At 48.9% G+C, this 5257-nt stretch overlaps 1 long non-coding RNA gene across 1 annotated transcript; it reads right to left on the minus strand.

The window, feature by feature from the left end:
* Nucleotides 1-2797: 2797 nt before the first annotated feature.
* Nucleotides 2798-4184, minus strand: LOC118167622. Its single transcript, XR_004751213.1, has 3 exons — nucleotides 3780-4184; nucleotides 3181-3305; nucleotides 2798-3088 (listed from the first exon to the last, which is right to left on the minus strand). It is a non-coding gene; the product is annotated as an uncharacterized LOC118167622 (long non-coding RNA).
* Between the last annotated feature and the right edge of the window lie 1073 nt (nucleotides 4185-5257).

The raw sequence follows: 5257 nt of genomic DNA on the forward strand, positions 1-5257 counted from the left end.
GCCTGTCCCTGCCTGACTCTCATCCTAATGTTTGGGACGGCCACCCTAAGAAATTTGGATGCCAAGCCCTTGTTGGAGGCCATCTGTCCCACAAATGCGTGTAGGCCTACGCACAGTCCTGCTGATGCTATGATGTGCGCATGTTGGATAAAACGATTCCTGAAATCAGAAACATCTTCAAAATAAAAAAGCCTGAGCATCTCCCGTGACTGCACCATTCAGTCTGCAGCACTTCAGCTTCCCTCCCTCCGTCACTCCGATTCCTCTACCCACGTTGGACCATTTAAGCATTAATGAAGGCCAGATGCATGTTCTGCAAATGCAGGATCGCTGCATTTTGTAGTAGGCTCTGGCTTGGTGCCTCGTTGTCCTTCGAATCCTCAGTACAGCTAATAACAACCAGAGGCAGCCCTCCTCGGTCTGAGGTAGAGCCCACCTCAGCGGTGACGTCTCTGTGACCACAAAGGATTTTTCAGGGACCTGGAGGGCAACCAGCTTTCGGCTGTCGAGCCCCAGGATCTGGTTTCGTCTCTCACCAGCATTGGCGGGGATGAGCTCGGCATGACTGAGCTGTCCAACAGGGAGGCGGCGAGCTAGGCCAGTGCTAGATTTCTAAGGGAGATGGAAGGAATTCGGTGTATTTTGGTGCCTGGAAAAATAGGGGATGGATTGTACTAGCAGGAGCTGTCCAAGCGGAGAGACAACAGGAGTGCTGGATAACTACTGTAGCTTGAAGTCTCATCAATGGCTAACCCTCAGGGCAAGGATGGCTGGAGGTGAGATTGTGCCTTGCTTTTGTGCCATTGTCACAGCAACTTGTGCTTCCTTGCACAGAGCTGTTCTTCTTGGCCATCCCTGCTGCATCCAGCAGGTTGTTGCAGGGCTCTTTGGCTGTCTTTTCGCAGACAAGTGACGTGTGCTGGGGCTTCTTGAGCTCCACGTGGATGTGTGTGTGGATAGAAAGGGGCCGCAGCAACCTGCCAAACCTATTGTTGCTGTTTCTTGGAGTGAGAGAGCCCATAAATCAAGTTTTTAGGCCGAAAACTCATTTTGATTCCTTTGGGGAACAGCGTGGGGTTTTGCACATGGTGACTGTTTTCCACAGTGTTGTCCCTTTACGGAAAGCTGGTGGGCATACATAACATACAGCAAGGTGTCATGTGTTACTCCTCACCGCTCTGCCATGGGCATGGAGAAAGGGCTGGGCCATGACTGTCATGTCCCTGACCCTAATTTGAGTTTGCAGCCATTTCTGGGGAGGCTCTGTAGTTACATGTGGGGGTTCATGGTGGATATTTCCATCACCCGTCAGTCTCTTGGCATTCTGGGTCTTGCGCAGTTCCCTAGCAGTGGGTGAGATTTCTGCAAACAAAGACCCCCCTCGCCCCCAAACAGGCCCAGACTTCTCAGATGTTCAGCACAGAACCTTCTCTCTTTTCCTCTTCTCTCCCCATCTCCTTCAAGCATACCTGTGGGTAGAGGTGGTGTTATTGGAGCAGCCTATTTGACTGCTATAATATTTTCCACTCGGATCCATTGACTTGTTTTTGTTGGATCGACACCTTTTGAGAGCAGTTAAAGCTGCTTGTATTTGAATACTTGGCGACAGTGTGTCACTCTGCTATCTTTTCTTGATTTCACCTCTAGAAGGCAGCGATGATATGTCTATATGCAGTCACCCAAACTAAGTGTGTGTCTCTGCAGCCCCCTCGGTGGGGTTCCTTTACCAGTAAGTCTCTGTATAGTGCCAGATGCACCCTAAAGCAACGTAGCATGATTTTATAATGTGTTTAGGGCACATGCATAAAGGAGGTAGGGATTGCCATTTATTAAGCCCTGCTCTCTTCTAAGGGAGAAGAGGTTTTGCTGCTGTGATTACAGAAGCAAAGTAAGGTCTTTGTCCTAAATGTGTTTCTTTTTTCCTTATCTGTAATGGCCTGGCATAAAATAAAATTAAAAAAAAAAAAGTCAAAAGAGCTCCTGTGCATGGCTGAGAGCTAATCTTCCTGATGCTTCCTGCTAAACCCACTCGCTGTCTTGTTTTGAACCCCCAAAGGTGGCACCAAGCCTGCGGTCCCTCCCTGCCAGGGTCTCTGGTTTGGTTGGGGGGACATCCAGCTCCTGTGGGTCTGCCCCCCAGACCTCTGGCCCCATATCCATCACCCTCTGGCTGAGGAAAAAGCAGCCTGGGGGCAAACTAGAACTGCCTGACCAGTAGCAAACTAACAGGAAGGATAAATGTAGGGCTTGTGATGCAGCTTTTCTCACTAAGATCATTACTTGTGTCTTTTTATTTCCCTTTTTCCCCCTCTCTGTTGAACCATTGGTTTTCATGAAACTTCCAGGACTGAAGAATTTTTAAAGCAATTGACAGATAGATGGGGTTACACCCTCTGCTGTATGGTAGGAAATCATTTCATTTGCCCGGAAAAGGAGTCCCTATAGGAAGAGAAAAATAGCTACATGAGCTGAGGTGAGAAAAAGAAAACAAAACCAGATCCAGCGAGGTGGGAATTATCATTTCGTGCTCACTGAATGTTGCCATCTCTTGTTGAATGTCATCGTGAAGCTTGTGATGTTTGTGGATTTTATTTGAGACTTGTGGTCTTTATTTGAGCTCCTGGAATCAAGAGGCTGAATGAGATTCTCAGCTTTCTATTTATTTTTATTTTTTAGACTAGCATTTCCAGCTCTCTTGATCCTGGAAGAAAACAACTTCACTTGAAAATATGAAGCCTCGAGGGTCCAAATGAGAAAACAGATGAAAAATACTCCAAATACTTTTGGGTTGGTTAAGTCTTATTATTTTGAAGGCTATATCATTCTGTTCTAGGGCCACACACAACATTTTTGAAAGATTAAAACTGGCAACACTCATGTTTTTTATCCAAAGGGTTTTACAAAGTGCGTGAATTTCAGTGGCTATTGTGAATGTGGGTGTGGGGGAGTGGTATTGCAAGCAGCCCCTTGCAGGCCTGTGGACTTCTTGGGCAAGGCAGCACGCAGCCCCTGCCTCGCAGGGTTCATGAACCAGGCATGACAGGAGTCTGCAGCGCTGCTTTCCCCTCTTCTGTTTTCTGTTATCCATCTATAAGGAAGGGAGGGGGAAAATTGCCTCTGAAGTGCGGGAGAGAGGCAGGAATTTAAATCCAATTTGCTGCATCTCTTTCCGTGACCTACCTACAGAGCAGCACCGCGGCGGTGGGAGAAGCAGTGAGGCGTTTAACAACACGATGGTACCCTGCCCGTGGGACAGCAAACCCAGACGGGTGTCGTGTGGGGTAGAGCAAGGGTGAGAAGAGCTCCTGCAAACAGAAAAACAGGGGCTAGGCAACGCCAGTCACAGACACTCCCCCTGACCATGGTGGTTGCTGTTGTTGTTTCTGCATTTAAAACAATATGCAAGGAACCATCCAATATCCTAGGGCTTTTGTTTATCTAGATTTTTACGAGGAAAAAAAAAAGAGAGAGAAAAAGAAATGAGAGGGGAAACACAAGCATTCCTTCCAACCAGAAAGTCATGAGTTTTGATTCAGTCTAATTACACAAGCGATATTTTTATAACCTCTGTGAAGTCTCCTTGCCTTCTTGGTGTGTCTCCATTGTTTATGTGAAAGTGGCCAGGTAGCCAAGGCAAAGCAACGTTGCGAGAAAAATTCCCTTTGGCCTTGGAATACGCTGCATTCTCTTTTTGGCTTCATAAACAAGCCTGTTTTCCTGTTTTCATACCTCTCAGGTTCTTTTTTTGTTGCTTCTTCCTCCAAAGCAGAGTTGCTCACGCTGTGCCCAGCTCTGGGCCCTGCCGGCAGCTTGGTGGCATCCCTTAGGCGTGCACGAAGTAACGGCTACAGGTCTCCAGTGTGTGAATTCACCACTGCTCCTCCCTTTTGGTTTGCAATGAAGAAGTGTGACCTGTGGAGTAAGGGGTCCCCAGCCTTGGCTGTGCCCAGAGCACACCCCGATGTGTGTAAATGGGGTAACTGACGGGAAGGGGTGTCTAGGAAGGGAACACCCAATTTCCTCATTGATTTTACAGAATTAGGAAGGATCCCTCTGTAGCTTCAGCTGTCAAAGTGTTCTGCAATTGCTGGGCCCTGCTCGGCCTCAGATGCACATGGGCAGTGCTCAGCGTGCTTGCAACCCGGCCTCCCTGCAGTTGTCGCAGGTGACGGCTGGCCTTCACGTCCCTCTCCTTGTACTGCTATCACTCTGAAGTCCTGATCCTTTTGGACTCGTTTAATGCCATGTTGACTCAGCCAAAGGCCTGAAACACTAATTTTCTGCCAGACCAGGTGTGGGATGCTCCCTGCATGCCGCTGCTGAATGCTCTCCCCAGCTCGTGCTGCTGCCCCTTGCTTACTCTGCCCTAGGGCAGTAGGGTGCAGCCTGGGCTCTTGGCACTAGGACCCACCTGGAATAAGATCATGAGGAGTGACGTGTCCCCTCTCTGCCTCTCCATCTGCCTTTGCAGAGTGCAAGATATTTGAGAGAGGCTTCAAGAACTGGCCTTGACTTTGCTTGCTCACTTACTAATACAATGCCAATAGCTATCACAGAAGCTCGTTGCCTCGTGCTTGTTGCTCTTGAGCTATCTCCTGTTGCGTTATTAAAACAAGAACTTACTCTGAGATGCATTGCCCCTTGGTTAGTCCCCTCCTCAAGTATTTGAGCACAGTGGTCACTTTAAAGGGAGAAAAGATAGCTCGGACCTCCCTGTCGAGGTGACCACCGTGCTGCTAAGAAATTCAGAGAGCCCCAGGGTAAAAGAGGAATCCTGTGCGTGGGTCTGGCTGGTTGCTTTGGGTAGCAGCAGCTCGACAGCAAGCCTCTCTGCCCCTTCCAGCCTTGGGAGAAATGAGCCGAGCTCCCAGCTGGTGAGCGATTAGCGCCGGGCTCTTGCACGGCGGCTGTCAGCTCCAGTCTGACACTTGTGTGCTCTTCCCACATCGACTGATGTCACTCCGTGTTTATGGTGAGCTGTCATCCATACATCGCATGTTTGGAACAAGCGGTCCTAACTCTCCTCCTGGGTGGTGGTTTGGATGATGTGGAAATAAGTGGATGTTCTCCAAGTGTGATTTTGTCAGGGGACTGCCTGGGGAATGACCCAAAGCTTTTAGCAGAGCCACGGGGAGTGGTGAAGGGTAGGCTCAGGAAAGAGAAAAACACCAGAGAGGAGAAAATAGATTGGTAAAGCTTCAAAGATGGCACGTGGGTTCCTGGGCTTGGACGTGGAAATGAGGATGCATGTGAAGGA

The sequence above is a fragment of the Oxyura jamaicensis genome, chromosome 5, assembly GCF_011077185.1.
Source record: "Oxyura jamaicensis isolate SHBP4307 breed ruddy duck chromosome 5, BPBGC_Ojam_1.0, whole genome shotgun sequence".
NCBI classification, from domain to species: Eukaryota; Metazoa; Chordata; class Aves; order Anseriformes; family Anatidae; genus Oxyura; species Oxyura jamaicensis.